This window comes from Haliaeetus albicilla, chromosome 4 (genome assembly GCF_947461875.1).
Source record: "Haliaeetus albicilla chromosome 4, bHalAlb1.1, whole genome shotgun sequence".
NCBI classification, from domain to species: domain Eukaryota; kingdom Metazoa; phylum Chordata; class Aves; order Accipitriformes; family Accipitridae; genus Haliaeetus; species Haliaeetus albicilla.
The window spans coordinates 38,633,167-38,653,609 of NC_091486.1; the positions used below are offsets into that span (position 1 = coordinate 38,633,167).

The window sequence follows — 20,443 nt, forward strand, 5'->3', positions numbered from 1 at the left end:
CTCCTTTTATAACTTCGGTATGTTTGATAAAGAAATTGAGGGATTTCCATTGGGGAAACTCGAGATCTAAGGAATAATCGTCAGGAATGGTATATAAAATAGAAAACAAAGATCCTGAAAACTGTATGTGTTTGACTTTTATATGCAAAAAGCAGGCTGAAGGAGAGCATGTAGATAGCATTCTTTGCTACGTCTGGTGTATGCAACGCTGAAATGGTTGGGAATGTTTTCACAGTTTGTCATGTTATTAGAGGAGCTAATTTAGAAAAGAATTTGAAAGATTTGTGTCTGATGGACAAGTTTCAAAAATAGTATTTTAAAATTTATCTAGTAATGTAAATTCTTCTTTCTGTGGTAACAGGATCTTATAATTACTGTTAAATATCTTAATTAAAAGGTACAGTACAGCATTGTTGCTGAAATTGATTTTATGTACCGTAATGAGGATAGCTTGAATAATATAAACATTTCTGGTGGGTTGAAAAGGATGGCAGACTTTCACCAGCAAAATTTAGGGGAAATTACTTTTTTTTTTTCCTCCAAATTTTTCTTTCTTTTGACTGAACTACTTTCACATTGTTTTTAAATGGTTTGAAATTCAGAAATTCTCAGTCTTATTGCTGGTCCAAGAAGAACAAGCAACTCTGAAAATTAAGGGGATGTGAGTCAAAATGGAAAGCTTTTTGCTCGTTTTATCTTACTAAGTAATAAATTTTTCCAAGATGTTACCTGTTGTAATCTGCAGACAAGACATGATTGAAAAAAGGTGTGTTCCCATGGCTACTTTTTTTTCTATCTGGATAAAACTAGACTTATTAGAAAATTCATCCTCATTGTATTTGCTTGAAAGTTTAAGTGGGTAAAAATGCAGTAAGTCTGTTCTGAAGAACAAAAAAAAGTAATATTTTTATGACAGCTGCTGAGGCAGCCCCATTAATTAGCCTTCTTGGTTACAGCATGGTAGTGATGCAGAAAGTACTGAGATACTTCGTTCTCTTTTTCTGCAAAGGCCATGGGGAAAAAGGAGTGCTTTGTGCACCTTTTCTCAAGGACACATGCAAGCACAGACACTGTTTTTAATATAATAATAAGTAGAATCATGCCTTTTTTCCTGTATATTGCTGGAAAAAAACATTGAAGATTATATTATTGTCAAACAGATCGTCATATGAAAATTATTTATTTCCCCTTGTTGCACAGTTTGAGTGAGTATTCTAGTTATTCCAGTTATTCTTCCTTAGCTGTTGTCTAAATGTTTAATGCAGAATATAGTCTGTCTTTTGGAAACTGCACATACAATTTATAGGCTCTTCCTCTTCCAGTTTTAAAGCATAATTCTTGTGCATATGCTTTCCTGCAGTCTTAGGCAATTTGAAAGTTTAGCTGCTTGTTACAGAGCATCTACTTTAGTAGGTGGGCAAGGCCATGAAACCTTGAGTTGAGGTATTTGCAATGAGAGGAAGAAATCCAATGACATCTTTTGCTGTGTTAAATACCTTAATAATGATTAAATATTACCAAGACCACTCAGTCATTAGGTTTTTTTAATTGGAAGATTGCCATTTTGATGAACTTTAAACTTTTGTAAAAGTATTTTAAAGAAAAATTGAAATCTTTTGCTTATGAGGTGAAGAGTAAAATTATCCACAAAACCCCAGAAGGAAAGCAGATTTAATTTATAATTTTTCACAGAAGCTATATAATTCTTCCACCAGCGTTATGCCCCACCAGAGAGCTGTTAGCTAGGATTAGCCAGGCCACAACCACTTTTTCACTTTTATTTTCCCTTGGGAAGCTGTCAGTGCAAGAGGCGGTTACCTTGGCGCAGGATACCCTTCCGTGCTGGCTGGGCGCTGGTGCGGCCACTGGCTAAGCCTGCTCCTGCTGCCCATGGCATTGTGCCAGAGTGGCTCTGCACTTACCTGCAGCGCGATGGAAGTGCAAAATCTTGGGGTAGGGCAGGCCCCCACTAGGATTCAGGACAGTTTTCCCTGGCCCAGGTGTCCAAACTAGATACATGCTAGGAAAAGATCCTCTCTGTGCAGCAAGGTTTAGCTTTTTCCTCCTTAGTTGCAGAAATCTTTTAGATTTTGCTTGGTGAATTCCATGTGGTCAAAGAATACGGTTTATAATCGCCAGTTCTAGATCTTATTTTGGGTATAACCAATACTGTGGGTCCTGTTACCTTCTTCAGAAGGGACTGAATATTTGAAGGTGTGCTTTTTTTGAAAGGTGATGAGGAACTTGCATTCTGTGGTCTGTCCATGTGCTACCATGTTTTAAAAAATTTCTGCCCTAAAGCTAAGAATTCCAAAGAATTGGTGTAACACATCCATTATCTTGGAAAGCAAGAGTAATTTTATCGATTTATTTTCTAATCTGACAAGAAAATAAATCCTTTACTGAAATGGATTGCATATATGCCATATTTAGCAGATCTGTAAAAAAATCCTTGTTATAGCAGATTACTGAATAATTAAGATGATTCAGAGATTGACAGGGGTAGAATATACAGGTGAATATTTTAAGTGTTGGATAGTAACCTGAACTGCTGCCCTGGACAGGTATGAATGGTAAAAGCAAAGCTGTCAGTTCATATCATTGGAGTCAACACTGGGTGAGATGATGAGAATGATTTTCCTGTAAAGATAAAACATGTGGAAATGAATAAAAACCCCAGCAGCCATTGATTCTTTTTTTATTTACCTGTCTCTTACTCTTCAAGAAAAGGAGAAGTGGAAACAGTGTTCACTGATGGGGATGGCGAGGTGTATTCTCTTTGTCTCATTTACCTTGTTTAATTTTTGATTTATGGTCTCAGGTGGGAAGTTGTGCTGTGGTTCTATGCCTTGTCTTAAGGCTGATACTTGCTGAGTAAATGTGAATGAAAGAAAATACATGGGCTGTGACCACATAACCAAGTCATGTGTGCTGAATGTGTGGCTGGTTGTTGTGCTTGCCTGCAGTACCCCTTTGTTCTGTTGCAGTGATGTTAGGCCCGCTGTGCTGTTGTGGTGGCTTCCTCTGCTGTGCCTAGACCAGGTGCATCATCTGTGTTTAACAAGATCTGTTCGCAGTGCTCAAGTGACTTGCAGGTCACAGCAGGTGCTGAAGCTTTCTCCTAGTGGGGATGTTCTGGCTTTTGATTCAACATTTACCAAATGCTTTCTCCTTAGGGCAGAATTATCCAGTTCTTTGGTTCAATTACCATTACTGCTGCGATATTTGCCTTTGAGCTGGGGACAGTGCAAAATAGGCTCTAGCCTTAAAGACATCATCAACTCAATGTACCAACGTATGTAACCATGGTTGCATTTCACTTGAGTGCTGTTGCTGATTGCTCGGTAATTTGCTCTAGTGAATGCATGGTCAAGTGCAGAAGAGTCCTATCTGAAGTAATTATGGCTATGCAGTGTTATGTGTAGGGCTTTAGCACAGAAATTTTGCCTCTCAAGTGCACACATCCCATGTCTGCCTGAGGGCCACGTATGGCAGGACTTTGTTGCATTCAGCTGACGGGGAAAGTTATCTTTGTATTGAACTATGAGTGTATCTTGAGCTTTGTGAGGTGGAACAGTTGAGATGTCAGTGCTAGGCAGAAAAGAGAGGTCATAGGAATTGCGAGGAAAAAAACCCAGGAGATCTTGTGCTTTATCTGTTCAGTGGTGATGATGGTACCCCTCCACTATTACAGTACTTGGCTTACATGTTTCTCGGGACTTCTGGAAATAGTAGAAAAAAGTGCCGACAAGGGTGACAGTAGCTGGCCTTACACCAGCATGTTGTACGGTTAAGGGCTATAGGGGGAAGGTGCCTGAGGATTTCAAGGAGACAGTGGGAAATAGGAGGGAAAAATTTTGTATTTGCAGAGCAACCCACTGAGGACTGAAACCTGAGGGAGAAATTCTGGAACACTGTAGTTTTTCCAGGTGGATTATGACAGGTACTTGAGTACTGAGTATCCTACCCAAAGACTGCTGATTTTAAACACTGACATTAAGTGGTAAACACCCATATCAGGGTTACTTGACAGCACATGTGCCTCTTGATGTGTTCCATGATTTTATGCTGGGGCCATATACCCTACAGTATTCCTGGGGTCAGTGTGCGTGTGTAAGATCCTACTCTTAACACATGAGGGGAGAAGATGGGAAAAATCCTGAGACCTGGACAGAAGAGCATACCCTTACTTGCTCTATATAATTTTCAAATAAACTGGCACCCTGAAGATTCTTGTCTGAGTGTCCTAGAGAGTGTCTGCCTCAATTTGTCTTGGCCAAAGTTGTCCAGCTACCCAAAGCCAGTGTATGTCTCACTAATATTATTCAAGAAGAGTGAAGGGAGGATGACATTAGGACGTGATTTGTCCACATTGCTGAGAGATTGCAAAATGCTGCACAGTAAATTGGGAGGGGTGAACAGGGGAGAAAGTCTAAACCATAAAGCCAGTAATAGTGCAGACAGAAACTGAAAATTGGATGATGGGACTTAGCAGTAAGAGACAGCAAATTCTTTTCTGAAGTATCATATGCTCACTGTATATAGCAGAGAAAAACTAGCTGCAACTGTGGAAGTGTGCAGTGAGACTGCAGAGTCATTAAGTCAAGTTTCCTGCAACTCCCATATGTTCTAGGATCTGTTCAGCAGTGTCAGAGCAGGCTGTTGGATGCAGAGGTTCACCAAAAGTGAGCAGCAGAACTGGGTCCCTGGCTTAAAAGTCCAGCAACCAAATCGTCAGCAGTGGAGTTTCTGGACTCAACCTTTGTAATTTGAGGTGCCTGTACCTAAATTTAGGGACTGGTATTGTACCCAGGAAATGATTTATGCTTGCAGTATGCTCTTGCAGCTTGTTGGCTTACTGTACCTCTGTGGACCACATGCAGGTAATTCTGTCTATGGTTTGATATTGATGCATATGAGGAGATTGCAGCCATTAGTACAGGCTTTGCATAGTAATGTTTTGCCATCTGAAGCCCTTTTCTTGTTGTGCTGTCATCTGCATTGCCCTGTTAATAATCTTATTGGTGCTTTTTGAAACCTGCAATTCCAGTGAGCTCTGTGATTGATGGGAAGCAGCATTAAAGGATTAATGAGTTGAACTGAATATTTTGTGATTCCTTGAAGTGTCAACATCAGCATGCAACAGCACACTGCTGATTAGCTTGATTCATTCTTTGGCAGCCAGCACAAGGCATTATCCTGAGATAGTGTGTGCTTCAACCACTGCAGGACTCAATGTCAGAGTTACTGCGATACAGGATTAAAAAAAAATTAAACCTCTTTAAAAGTGAGACCATGGCTACATGCTTTGCAAGTATAAATTGACACAGCATGAAGGCTCAAATCGGGTACACTGTTGGTTTTGCCTTACAGAGTGGAAGTGGTCATTCTGATTCAGTGGCAGTCTTGTGCTTGTAGGAGCCAGTGCTCAGAAAATACTTGTAGAACCTACTGTAATTGAACAGTATGTTTCATTTTCAATAGATTTGCTCTTCAGGTGTTTGCATCCTGGCTGCCTTTCCTTTTCCATGTGCTTTACTTTCCCAGCTCTCCTTTGGAAAAAAAAATGAAACAACCCAAACCAAAAGTTTGTGTAATTACTCTGTGTGTATATATACATACATACACAGCCAAATATTGAGGACAGGAACATGTGTAGCTTTCATAAACCCTCTACTCGCTTTGATATGGGTCTTGAATATCATTACTTCAAGTGGCCTCTGCTTATGTGGTTAGGTTAACATTGCATGTCCTGTCAGATACCTTCTCTATCTCAAATCAACACATGGTCTAGAGTTTTGACAAGTGTATTCTAATTTATTTGATGCTGCAGCTGTACTTGCTTGCTCCCAGTGCTTTCCTTGTATCTTTTGAAAAAAATATGCTGTCAGAGAGACTATTCCAGAAGCAAAAAGCATCAGCAGAAATGTTGCATGGGATCCCTTGAGCCCTGTGCTTGGTATGTCTTGGTTTTACAAATGGTTATGTGGTAGGACCCACTGAGGTTAGTAGGGCTGTTCGCATGATTAAGGACTACTTTCAAGAATCACAGCTTGCTGTGTCAGAGCCCAGTTTCCTTTTTTGCTTGTAAGAATAGTTGTCACAGTTGTCAGTTTAGGGCTGTTGGAGCAGTTTTCTGAGTATCTGCTTTGAATGACCAGCCCCTCTTAAAACAAACCCCTCCATTCTGAAAGCCCCTTGAATCTTTGAAAATCTCTACCTTGAAAAAAAGCTGGAGATGAATTATATATGTAGTATTTTGAAAGGTACCAAGACAAGCTCTTTGCTCAGCACCTATAATTACAAACAGCATTCTGATCCTGAATAGAGGGTTTTAAAAGATCACATTCAAAGCTGCTCATTAATTATGTTACTAAGTGTCAGACCTTTTAATAAAGGAAGAAGTGCATTCTTCCTTGGCTGAAATACAAATACAATAGAGATAATGTCCATTTCCAAGGAAGGATTATTCAAAATTAGAATGACGCTTGTGCCTGCTAATTAAAAGTTCATAAATCTGTAAAAAAATGGAATTTCTAAGTCAGATTTGAATCAGTTTGCTATTGTTACTTGTGACTGAGGTCTCTGGGTGAGGCACTTGGAAAGCCCTGCTGTATGTCCTTGTCTTCCCCAATTAACCTTTAGATGGGGTAGTGTTGTTAATGTGCTGTTTCTGTGATGTCACTGTCATTCATACGGGGACTAGGAGGCCACCAAAGACTTAGTATTTATATATTTTCTTCAGAATTAAAAAAAAGTTTTAAAAGTTTTTTTTTTTTTATTTAATTCCAAGTTCTGTACACTTCCACATATGTTTCTAGTATGGCTGTAGCAATAGATTGAGTGCTAGTCAGCCCTTTCAGCTCAGACAGTGCCTCTTTTGTCATGTTGCTGCACAAAATGTTACTCTGATTCTTAATGCACTTGACCTCAGTTAAATCTAGATGATGTATCACAGACCGAAAAAGCTGTTAAAGGAACCTTTTAACATTGCCGAGTCAAATGGCTCATTTCAGGAAATACTGGAATAAAAGGTGTTTGTGCAGTCTTTGTGCCAGCGTTCTGCATATGTATTATAAAGCGGTCTTTAATTATGGGATCACTTTATTACTTGTTTCCACAGAACTCCTGCCTCATTAAGTGCATGGTATGGATGTTGCTCCATTTGAGAATAACCACTCAGTGTTTTTGTTTTTCTCCTGTATTTTCAGTGCATGTCTTTATTCTTTCTGTCTTCTGCAAACTGTGTAAGGCTGTTCTGAAAATTTTCCATACTGGTCATTCTTACCTTACCTTGCTGCGTGACATGTTTAGGAATTTGTATTTCAGAACCCTGCAGTGAAATGGAGGTGCACTCGCACTGTAGAGTTGGAACAAACTTTTAAAGTCCAAGTAACCCTACTTATCGGTGTCCAGTGGAAGCTGCTAAGGTTCACTGTGGAGTTATCAGCACTCTGTTCTGACCCTGTATGAGCAGTTTGAGCATGGAGATCCAGGTAGGACACCAGACCCTGGGCAGAGGCTGGGAAAGAAATAGTTGTCTAGGACATCCCGCTTTGACTCCGAGGCCACCCCCCTCACACCTGGACAGTCCTTTTCCCATCCCCAGTCTTTGCTTTATTATGTGCCTTTGAGTTGTGGTGTCACAGAGAGCTGTCCTACAGATACCTCCTTTGCTTCCTCCCTGGAGCAGCTTTAATTTCTGTAGGACTGAGCAGCAGGTCCTGTGGAAAGATGCTGTGATCTTATAATTAAAACCTGTGCAGCAGGAAGCTGGAGTTTAAACTACTCAGAAAAGTTAATTCTTTAACTTCTTAACTCTTTTTTTCTTATCTAGAATGGCAGAGTTTTCTTAGATTATTCAAGATTCATTTTTACCAAATCAGCCCATTTGAGTGTTTCAGATCTTTTAATGTTACCACAAATTGAATTGATCCATTATCTAATTAATAAATGCGCTTCCCCAAAGTAATCCTTCAGGCTTGTGACACTTAGATACTCCAGAAGAATTCTCATTGATTTCTGATATGAACACTTTAAGTTGAATTTGTTTTTTAGAAATGACTGTCATTTGGCTGCAGGGTTTTTTTTCTTCTACATATTATTGAAGCTTTGCATTATATTTTTCTTTGATTTGCTGGTTGTTGAAAGGAAGCTGCCTATGGTAGCTGTTAAGGAGTTTTTCTTGACTATTAAGCCTTAACTAGGGCTGCTTGTGGACTTTTCATAGTTGTGTACTGCTGTGAGCCTGTTTAACGAGTACCCTTAGCATCAGCTGAGGCTGTGTGACGGATGTCATCTGAATTGAGGTCTGTTTGTGTTTTCAAAGGTTTTCTTGGGAACTTGCAGTAAATAACTTAATCTCTTTGTGCCTCAGTTACCCTTCTGTACTGGGGTAACTGATCCTTTGCCATATTGTAGAAGAATTGGGAAGGTGAAGATTGTAGACTGGGAGGAGTTTGGACATGAAAATAGTAGGAGCCTGTAAGACAGAGGGAGGCTGTTCATTTATTGCTTCCTCTTGAAAAGTTGTGACTGGCAGGGCTGAGTGTGGTAATGTGGTTGGCAAGTGGTGGTCAGTGGTGAGGCTCCAGTTGACTTTGTGGGCTCAGGACCAGATGAGAGAGTAACAGGAGAAACACTTGAGGATTTGTTTTAGGGAGAGAATGGGAAGATGCAGATTCTCTGGCAGCAGAAGAAAGCAAAGATACTTTTCAAGCATCTTTTCATCACTACAGAGAAAGGAACAACTCGCGTTGTGGTTCCCCAAGACAAGCATCCAAAATGGATCCATAGGTACTATGAATCAGTGGCATTCCCTGGCATTTTGGTAGAGCTGTGCTGGTCTTTCCTAGCTAGGAGTCAGGCTTTTGAGTATGAAATCTCATGGAAGAAGAAACAAGTTGCAGGCAATTCTTTCCTCGCAGAGAACTTCTGACCATGTTATGTCTTGTAGTGTTGATGCCAATAAATTGAAAAAAAGCTAAGCAGGTAATAAAAGGCTGTGGTTTAATTTTACTTGCAACTGCATAGATCCTGGATAAACTCCCTGGAAATCAGAGGAAGATGCTATGAGGAAGGTGTTGCCTATGAATGAGAATAGGAAGCAGTTCAGAATTTGCAGGTTCATACTAACAGAAGTGCCTTGTCATGAGAGAATAAAGAATTTACTTGAAAAGGGGCAGTGTTAGAGCAACACTGATTTGCTCTTGAAAGTCAATTTTTTTTTGTTACGTATTTTCTTGCACTCTTGGTACCCTTGCAGTGTGTTGAGTTTCACCTTTGAAAATGTATTTAAGCATTGAAAAATGGCAAAAGGATAACAGGATCAGTCAAAGAACCAAACAGAAGCTTTGAGGTTCTGTTGCTGCAGAAGTACCAACAGTGCACAATGTACTTCTGGTGTGAATTTCTGTCCCTGAAACTGGGAGATTAAAGTTGAAAGGGTATGTGCTCTGTATAGCTCCTGGGAAACTAGGCTCTCTGCTTCCATTAACAATATTGAATGTGTGTCTGCTCCTTTTTTGCACAGCAGGGAAGATGCCCCACAGATCTGTTACGTGACTCCCTCTTCAGCTCTAAGCCATAGATGATTTTTCATGTGTAAACAGTCTAAAATATTCTGGGGTTTTTAGAACTCATTAAACTTTTCCTTTCATGAGACATAGTAAGAGAGGCTATCAAAAGTACCATAGCAGATGAGGAACAGTCTTACTCCAATTAGAGATGAAGTGGGCTTTGAGATTTCTGGCTTTTTAAAGAAACAGAAGATTAATTTATTCTTCCTTCACACAGACTGCTGTGAGCAGGCTGCAGCAGTAGGCTTCGAATATGAACCTCAGTTCAAAATGTGAATTAGCCTAGTGTGTTTTCAGGGACGAGGTCTTCAGAGTACATCCACAACTCGTGCTGCTCAGCTTTATCACATGCAGGCAGGCAAACAACCAAAAATCTTGGACTGTCTGTTGTCTGCAGTGGGCAGATCAAAGAAAGGTAAATGCACAAGGCTGGAAGGAACTGCAAGAGATATGATGCAGACCTCGGTTGTGGAGGCAGGTTCCCTGAGATAACCCTGTCCTGTTTACCTGGTTCTTTTTGACTGTCCAGTGAAGGTGGTGTACAGCTTCAGTAGGTTCCTAATTTAGTTAGATTAGCCTAAATCTCCTTTGCAGGTCTTTCAGACATGTTGAACAACTGCTAGCTTTATACTTTGGAGGATTATCTCCTGCGTTAAGGCATGTCTGTGCTGCAGACAACAGTTAACAGTACTAGGTTGATGGCTCTGACAGAAGAGCTCTGCAAAATCTGATTGTGGAAGCTGAATATCCGGTTGTTCACTTTGCTTTTCTGTTGGGTGTGATTTGCCTCCACCTAAGACTCAGCACAGCAGAGAGGAATGTGGGTTTGCATTCCAGATCCTCCTGTGCAAAGTTGTGTACCTGGGCTCAGCCCATTGGGCTTCAACTAAGATGTTGGTGGATGAAGCTGTGTGCTGAAACACTTCTTTTTGCTGCCTCTGCAGCAGCACTACTACAGCACTTTGTGTCATTGAGTTTCATGGTGTCGATTTTGGACTTAATGAAATACCTGTAAACTCTCTCAGCTCAGTGCTTTCTTCTGGCTAGTCACACAAAATACTGCAAAGTGGTAAGCCTCAGACTGAGCCCTCTGAGAACTCATTCAAACCCCTGAAGAGTATAGCATGCCCTTTTCCCAATAAATATGCTATACTGTAACATAAAACTAGATTAGACCAGTTTGTCTTTGTTAGTTCTTTACAAAAGCAGATTTGCGGATTTTGATCATGCAACCATCTTTTGGGTATTTATAATTGATTAATGATTTGTTGCAGGAATCTGAGTTAGACTGACAGGTGCCTAGTTCCTGTGCGGTTGTCATCCTCTTTCCTTTTTATGGTGGTCCTGTGCTTGCCTTCAGGCAGCGCTTTAGGACTTCCCTCATCTGCCTGTGAGTTCGCAGTATCAGTGGTTTCATCCATTAGTGTGTGGTTGTTTTGTTTTGGGGTTGATTTTATTTCCTGTACTCTTTTGGCCTCCCATGAAGTCCTGCTGACCTGTGCAGGGTTGCTTGAAATCTGTCTTGGGTTTTTTTGGTGTTTGGGTTTTTTTGGGTTTTTTTCTTCTTTTTTTCTTTTTTTTTTTTTTTTTTTGAGATTCACTACCCTTCATCTGCTGCACTCATTCCTTCCTTCTGTTGGAATAGTTGGTGTTGTCATTTCATGATCACTATTACCCAATCCATCTCCTGCCTTCAGATCTTCAGTTTTTCCCTTTTAGCCAAACCAACTCCATCTTCTGAAATGAAATGTACCCAGGGTGTTAGAAGATCTTGATGTGCCCAGCTGTGCCGATGGATATTTTGGGTAAGCACAGCTGTCTTCATAGCATGTGCCCCTCTCTTGGGGCTGGCATAGGCTGAAAGATGGGAAATACTGGACAACTTCATTTTCCTAGTGCATGTTACTGGAAAGCTGTTAGTGAAAGACTTTGCTAACCACATCTGTCAGTGTGACTCCTTGCAGGAACACCGACTTCACATAAAAGCTGACAGCATTAGCAAATGCCACTGTAGTTACAGGAAAGGGTAGATAAATTATTCAGTGTAAGCATGTTCTTTAAAAACAACTCCTGATTTTATTAGCCAACAGGCATGCAGAAGACAAAATGCCACCATGTAGCATTGCTAATTGTGTTTTCTCTGAGTCAAGCAGTTGGCATGGTACTTTATTTATTAGTAGTGTCTTCCTAAATGTGTCCTGGGTGTTCACCACAGGTTGCATGACTCAGGGCTGCAATTTTGAAAATCCTGAGGTTCTTAAAGCAGAGTTAACTGAGTGTAACTGTAGCAGAAAAGTAAATAGATGTCTGATCAGTCTTTCACAGCCATATTTCTTGCTAGCAACAAGTCTGTTTCCCCTTTATCATGACCCAAGATATTAGGATGAGTCTAGAGTCTCTCAAGGAGTAAACATTGTGGACCAGGCCTTAAAGATGCTGGAAGTTCTGCTTGCTGGAGGTGCCAGGGTTGTCTGGTTGTCCATCATATGCTCATTAGAAGCTTTATAAAAGGGATCCTCCTGGTCCCCTCCCGACTCATTTCTTGCTTTGGATATGGACTGGGGGCTCCTCAGAGATTAGGAGGTGCTGAATGGGGTTTTGCTCAAGAGGGGAATATTATGCATGAGTTGTTAGATGGTTGTGTTTTGCTGACCATTATTAACAGTGTCTGGACAAGTAGCATCTCCCTAAAGAATGCCAAATCTTTGGTGCATGACACTGCACCTGGGGGTGGTGCCTTAGACAAATCTCATTTAGCAAGTCTAACCAGCTTAGAGCTGATTTCCTTCTCAGACATACGGAATTAACCAAAGATAATAGGGACCACGCCTGGCCAGCATATTGTAAGAACTGACTTTTCATTTTCTGGTATTGGGAGGAAGGAAGAAATATTTGAGCTTGAGTTTTCTTCCACTTTTCTCCTAGTTACACCTCCATCTTTATCCTCAGTTATGACAGCAATGTGCAATACAGACTTAGTCTTTTAGCTTTCAGAAACTTGCCCCAAGCTTAAAAGCAGGAGGTAGGGATGGAGTCCTTGCTTCCTGCTCATGATTCAGCTGCTGCCTAATGTTAACTTTGGCAAGACACTGGATCTGTCCTTCACTATCCTTCTGTGAAATTAAATGCTTCATTTCTAAGTTTGATGAAGTCAGAGACAAGACTCCTGTTGCTTTCAGTGACAATCCCTATGGTCATGGGTACAGTGAGACATGGCAAAGTTGACTAAAAGTACAAAGTACTTTTATTCCTGCTAGCATTTATCTTCTCCCCGCCCTTCCCCTGTCAAGCAGTGAATATCTTATATAGCTTTGTTCAGCTGTGATTTTTGTTACCCACGTTCTGGCAGAAGTTAATTCTGCAGGTAGGGTGCATGCTGATTAAGGGTTATAATACCGGAAAATGGTCCATTTGCTGGCTGTTGGCTTGAAGCTGGGGAGGGAAGTCTGTCTGTTTTCCCTCCTTCTTGGGCAATTCAATGCAATTCGTAAATACCGACAATTTGCACTTTATAGGTGCTTCTCCCCTGCTCAGCCTCTCCCAGGATTTGCAAAGCAGTAATTAATCCTCATTTACACTGCTGCAACAATATTATACTCATCCATTGTAAGATATGGTAGTAACTAGAGCACAAAGTAGTTAAGGATGTGCCCAAGGTCATGCAATAAACAGTTGTAGCACCAGAGAGAAACCTCCATGACTGCTCAGTAGCACTTCCCCGTTGCAGCTTTTCTGTGGTACATGATACTTAATTACATGATATTCAATTTATAGGTCCCATCAGTCTGGTCTGCAGCTTTTAAGCCCATAATTTTTTACTGTGCAGTATAACTGTGGGATTCCTGGAAATAGGGAAGCTTTTGGTAAATTACATTGTATTGTCTATGTTCTTTGTTTGCTGGCTCCTTGTACTTTAGGTTGTTGCTGTTACCATCTTTTGTAATTTTTTTTGTGAATCATCCCCAGTGAATCTAGATACATGAAAAGTCTTCTGCCTGCAGATCTTCTCCTTTCTGTAAAGGAAGAAGGAGTTTAGTTGCTTCTGTGAAACTCTGATCCTAACAGAAACCATCAGTATAGCCTGTGTTTCAGTGGAATCTGCTTTTCTGTGGATATCCACTTTATATGAGAACAGGCATTCTGAAGGCCCAAGCTCTTTGGTGGGACATGGTCTGATGCATATGAAAGGATGTAAGCTCTGATGGCAAGAGAGGTTCTAGTCACTGGAAAGGAGAGTTTGGTGTAACTTTGGACATGTTACCAAAAGCAAAGGAGGAAGCTGTTTTGTTAAGCACATGTTGCAATTCATGAGTCTGTAATTAATTTAATAAAACGAGAGCCTCTTCCCTCTAATAGCTGCCACTAACAGAGCTTTTTGCTTTGTCTCAGGTTGTGGAAACCTGAACTAAAATATCCTGTGACTGACAACGTGACGACGACACCAAAAGGTGGGGTTTCTGTTTTGGTTGGTCTTGTATTAGTCATTCCAGAGTACTGGAAATGCTGTACATCTTGACTTTACTAGGATGGATTGCCTGATGATTCTCTGTGGCTTGTTCAAACAAAACCAAATAGTTTGACAGGACTCCTCTTATGTCTGCATGTATGTGTGTTACGTATTTTGATGGTGTTTTAAAGAGAATGCATACATTTCCTGGGCTGTACAGTGAAGGTGTTCATGGCACAGAGGTGAAAACTTAAGTGAAAATAAAAAGGCATTGGGATTTTTACCAACTTTTTTGTGTAGGTGTCTCTTTTCTGGAGGAAATGTCCTATTGGCAGTACGAGTTGAGCTATCCAAAAGCCGATGTTGCCGAGTACAAGCACTGCAAGCTGAATCTGTGATGTGGCATTTTTGTCTTCTCACACTTCAAATTTAGGGTTTGTGGCTGCCAAGAATGTTCTCTGCAACATGTGCTGATTACTTGTCTGTCAGTCACCATATGCTCACCTTGTTTGAGGGTTTGTTGCTCTGGTTTGTTGAAATGTTTTATTGAGGTTGTTTACGGAATACACAAATTTGCAACACAGCATAGATGCAAAGAAATGCTGATCCCTGGGTTTCCCACTGCGCCCTGGCTTTATCTGTTCAGAGGAGGGTTTGTGTAATGGGTGCAGACAGCTTTTGGTTATTTGAATGGCTAAAGTGAAAAACAACACAAAGAGAGCCGATAAACACCATTTTCACTTTAACCAGTGGTTGTTGCAAGGACAATTATTTGGTAATTCCTCTTCAGCCAAGAAAAGTGCTGATCTCAGCTACTTGAAATTTTCAAGCACCAGGTTTATGTGGTGACACTGCACAGCCACAATGATGTCATAGGTTTGGTTTTGTTTTTTTCTTTCCTGGAGCTGGTTCTTGTCCTTTTTTCTAGGGTGAGGAATGGAGTAAAAACTGGGACATGTGTTGCCTCAATCTGTGTGCTGGGGGCAGTTTCTTCTGGCTGCAACATTGCTGCTCTTACTGCAGCCCCTCTTTTCTCTCTTGGAGATTCTTTTTTCTTATGTCCGAAGGCATGGGTCTTTCTAGAGTACGTGTCCCCAGCAGGAGAGTGAGCGGCAGTATTTCAGTGCAGAGTGGCAGGATCTGCTGGGTATTTCAGAGTGCAGTGTTTGTCACCAGCTCTGAAATACTGCGTTATAACTGTGACAGGCTGCAGTGCAGACATACTGTTTGTATTTTCAAGATGCTAAAAAGAATTGCTGCAGTCATGTAAGCCTTGTCTTACGTGTTTGTGGAAGACAGTGAAACAGGTGAGGTGTGAAAATTTATCAACAAGCCTCCAGCTGTCAACATACTTTAAATGAAACTGCCAGGGGTCCTGCTCATGATATTAATCCTTGTCTAGCGAGAAAAGGTCTAGCTTTGATTTCAGTGAGTATAAGGCGCTGCTTTTAGCTGCTCCTTGTCAGCCTCTGCATGTCATTGCACATGATTCATTAGGCAAAAAGTTAAATGGTCAGGAAGAGCTGGGTCTTTCAAAGCTGTAGTGAGGCCAAGTCTAATAACTCTAATGGGAGAGAGTGATTTGAGAATCTGAGCTTAAAGTGTAGACGAAGCTGTTTGGTGGGTGCTCTTTGCAAAAAGCAGCAGTGAAGTTGAGGAGAGTTCATTCTGCTTTTTAATTCACTGGTGCTAGTCTGAGCTTCAGAAGTCTTGATGGCAGGTGTTGAATGCTCTGTTTGCTCTTACCAAAAGCTCATCACAAACACCGATGCATGTAACCAGGAAAGTCAGTGCAGGCTGGTGAGCTGTCAGCTGAAAGGGATAGGTAAACTCCTGTCTGCTCTTAGAAGTGCGTAGTAATCCCATTCTCCCAGTACCCAGAATATGGGTACTTTCACTTGTGTTCGAGCTGCTCACAATGGAGAGCAAAAAAGTTTCTTGTAATTAAATAGTCGGTTGCCTAAATTCCATTTTAGTAAGCTGATCAAACAGTGAGTGCAGGCTGCAGGAGCAGCCCCGGACCAAGGCTGAATAAACACTTTGAATTTTGTTGGTTCTTCTATCTGATACTATCTTCTTTCCCTTTTTGCCTGTGTGAATCTAAGGCATGTTCAGATCATGTTATTTTTTCACAACACACTAAATGTTCAGCTCTCCCTTTTGTCTTCATAACCTTCCTTATAACCCTCTCTTAACCTTGTACACAGCCCACATAATGGCACAGAAAAAATCCTCACACATTTCTTGGTCTGATGCTGTTGGATCACTTTCTGGACTGCCCCAAAGCACCTTCCCTCTCCTTGCTCATGACATAGCAGCTGTGTATCTTGCACAAAGGAATGAAAGCAAGACCATTTGTCTCAGGGCTGTCTCTGCAAGCTTGGGCACATATTGAACCTAAATATTACCTAATTTTTCACACTTGCAGGGCAATAAAATCCAAATCCTCAAAACAAAACATGAAATATAAGTGCAACAGTTGTGTTTTACTGAGAATCTGAAAAAAAAAAGAAAGCAACAAAAACATGTCTTTAATCTTACCAGAATATTTCACTGGAACAACATGAGTGTATATAGGAATTAGTTCCCAGACCTGTACTAGTTCACGGTGAATTTCCATGTGGTATGAAAAAAAAAAAAAGAGATAATTTTATCAAAAGCCTGAAGGCCTGCATTGCCTCGCTTAACATTAGGCCCTTGTGTGTGGCTACTGCTTGCAAGAACTGTGCTCACCCTGCTCTTCTCCTGCAGAGAGCAGAGTCTGTAGATCAGCAGCTCAGGAGGGCTGTGAAGGTCATGTGTGGTTGAGCCATTTTCTGGAGAATGTCTCTCTTTCCATTGAATCTAGAAAAAGCTGTTGGTTTTTGGACACCTCTGTTCTCTGTCGAATGTGAGGTATGAAGAAACAGAGCTGGTGTTCTTACAAGCCCTATAAACAGACAGATCTAGCTGAGCATTTATCTCTATACTGTTAAAAGAGTGATATGAGAACTGTGATCATTACTTATACCACAGAGTCTTTTGTACTTCTGTCTTTAAAATTGCTGCTCTTTTGTGCCATTTATCTTGTAAAAGTAGTCTGCTATAGCACAGCAAATAGATGATTGTTATAAGGCACCTAATATATTGGAGAAATCTAATTGTCATTGCACCAGGGTGTACTGGTTCTCTAGTTCCCAGTGTAAGATTATGCACCTTAAGCTGGCTTCTGGAGCTGCTCACATATACTCATCATTACCAGTCTCTCCTACTCTGCTGCTAGGAAGGGAAGGTGTGAAGGGATTCAGCAATGCAAAGAGCTCCTACAGCAGAGGATCCTGAGGAGGGCGATGCCACCTGTGTGATACAGGGGAGTGAGGACAGTCTACACAGCCAAACAACAAGGATGTTATCCTTAGGCCCACTCCTTTCTCTGTTACAGATTTCCTGTGTGATATTCTTCTCTTTGACCTAAAATGAAAAAGCAAAAGAGAAACCCAGACCCTCTTCCCTGTTGAAGGCATTGACTTCACATCCAGCATCCGTTGGTTTGATGCTAAGGGCTGTTAAATACCTTAGAGAGAGAGTGATGTGAGGCAGAAGCTATTTAGGCTGAGCTTTGGCTGTTCATGTTGAAGTCAAAAGGAACTTGAGCTTAAAACAACAACAAAAAAAATCCAGTTGATTGGAAGTGCTCCTTGTATTGTTGTTCCAGGTGTTCCTCTGGTAAGAAGGAGCCCTCCAGCTCGTGGGGCAAAGAGAGGGAGAGTTTCTCCATCTAGAGATCTCATGTGGTGTTTGCCTCCAGCAGCACTTTGCTGGGATGTGCAGCACACTGCCTTGCACTCTCAGTGGTCAGTCCTGTTAGCCCTGTGTCGTGGTTTAACCCCAGCCAGCAACTAAGCACCATGCAGCCGCTCACTCACTCCCCCCCGCCCCCATCCAGTGGGATGGGGGAGAAGATCGGGAAAAAGAAGTAAAACTTGTGGGTTGAGATAAGAACGGTTTAATAGAATAGAAAAGAAGAAACTAATAATGATAATGATAACACTAATAAAATGACAACAGTAGTAATAAAAGGATTGGAATGTACAAATGATGCGCAGGGCAATTGCTCACCACCCGCAGACCGACACCCAGCTAGTGCCCGAGCGGCGATTCCCCACCCCCACTCCCCCCAGTTCCTATACTAGATGGGACGTCCCATGGTATGGAATACCCCTTTGGCCAGTTTGGGTCAGGTGCCCTGGTTGTGTCCTGTGTCAACTTCCTGTGCCCTGGCTGGGCATGAGAAGCTGAAAAATCCTTGACTATCGTCTAAACATTACTTAGCAACAACTCAAAACATCAGTGTGTTATCAACATTCTTCGCATACTGAACTCAGAACATAGCACTGTACCAGCTGCTAGGAAGACGGTTAACTCTATCCCAGCTGAAACCAGGACAGTATCCACCCCTTATTCTATACCATTGACATCATGCTCAGTTCCCATACCTTTAGTTACATTAGTTACATCCTGATCAATCATCATCACCTTTCCATCCCTTTGAGACATAGGAACAATGAGAGATATATATACACACAGATATATATGTATACACACACAGAGATATCATTCCTTTAGTTCATGGGTTATGTTCATAAAACGTTTGTTGAGTTCATTCAGTTTCCAACTCTGGGCTCCATCTGTCATACCAGTCTGTCTGGGCAGGAGGGATGGTGCAAAGTCCTCTCAGTCAGTAGAGCAGAATTGGGCTTCAGTGCGGTGTGACGAGCAGGTGACATTGGACGCAGCAGGAGGATGGTGTGCCCCGTTGGATTGTTGCATGCTGGAGTCAGTTCTGGTTCCATCACTACTGCGCTTTGCTCAGTTTTATCACAGTTCTTTCTTGCTTGATCTAAGTGATTCTTACTAGAGTACTATGGATATAGCATATAACAATTATAGTAATGATAACATACAGTAGCAGGGTTATATAGCAACTAATATCATACAGTTTAATTCTGGCTATTTTCACCTAAAATCAAATCCCCTTGAGGCACACATCGGACTTCTCCATCTTTTCGCATCACCCACCAAGTGCACCCAGGCCCTTGAGCAAAAGCAATCCCACGAATGGGTTTACCTTTGCCTGAGGCAGGAGTAACCCAGACTGTTTTCCCTAACATATTTTTCACGTGCACTACAGGGACTTTATACCCTTCTACAGTATGTAAAAATTCTGATTGGGCAGGGCCACTCCGATTGGCAGATCCTCTGGTGTTGACTAACCAGGTGGCTTTTGCTAAATGTGTATCCCAATGTTTGAAAGTTCTGCCCCCCATTGCTTTCAATGTAGCTTTTAACAGGCCATTGTATCGCTCAATTTTCCCAGAGGCTGGTGCGTGATAGGGGATATGATACACCCACTCAGTGCCATGCTCTTTGGCCCAGGTGTCTATGAGGTTGTTTCGGAAATGAGTCCCATTGTCTGACTCAATTCTTTCTGGGGTGCCATGTCGCCACAAGACCTGCTTCTCAAGGCCCAGGATAGTGTTCCGGGCAGTGGCATGGGGTACAGAATATGTTTCCAGCCATCCGGTGGTTGCTTCCACCATTGTCAGCACATAGCGCTTGCCTTGGCGAGTTTGTGGGAGTGTGATATAGTCAATCTGCCAGGCTTCCCCATATTTATATTTCAGCCATCGCCCTCCATACCACAGGGGCTTTAACCGCTTGGCTTGCTTAATTGCAGCACATGTTTCACATTCATGGATAACCTGTGTGATAGTGTCCATGGTCAGGTCCACCCCTCGATCTCGAGCCCATCTATATGTTGCATCTCTTCCCTGATGGCCTGAAGTATCATGGGCCCACAGAGCCATAAATAGCTCACCCTTATGTTGCCAGTCCAGGTCCACCTGAGCCACTTCAATCTTGGCAGCCTGATCCACCTGTTGGTTGTTTCAATGTTCTTCAGTGGCCCGACCCTTGGGTACGTGAGCATCTACATGACGTACTTTTACAACCAGATTCTCTAGCTGGGACGCAATATCTTGCCACAGTGTGGCAGCCCGAATGGGTTTACCTCTGCGCTGCCAGTTGCTCTGCTTCCATTGCTGTAACCACCCCCACAGGGCATTTGCCACCATCCATGAGTCAGTATAGAGATAGAGCACTGGCCACTTTTCTCTTTCAGCAATGTCTAATGCTAGCTGGATGGCTTTCACCTCTGCAAACTGACTCGATTCACCTTCTCCTGCAGCAGTTTCTGCAACTTGTCATGTAGGACTCCATACAGCAGCTTTCCACCTTTGATGCTTTCCCACAATGCGACAGGATCCGTCAGTGAACAGGGCATATTGCCTCTCATTTTCTGGCAGTTTATTATACAGCGGGGCTTCTTCAGCACATGCCACCTCCTCCTCTGGCGACATTCCAAAATCTTTGCCTTCTG

At 41.8% G+C, this 20,443-nt stretch overlaps 1 protein-coding gene across 8 annotated transcripts in view; it reads left to right on the plus strand.

The window, feature by feature from the left end:
- MAP2 (microtubule associated protein 2) overlaps positions 1-20,443 on the plus strand; it is a 249,859-nt gene that overhangs the window by 39,864 nt on the left and 189,552 nt on the right. For 4 of the 8 annotated variants that reach the window (XM_069781951.1, XM_069781956.1, XM_069781958.1 and 1 more), the window contains exon 2: positions 13,968-14,026. The exons of the other annotated variants lie outside the window; for them this stretch is intronic. The gene's annotated coding sequence lies outside the window, so the exon portion shown is untranslated. The remainder of the gene's footprint in view (positions 1-13,967; positions 14,027-20,443) is intronic. 8 annotated transcript variants of the gene reach the window in all.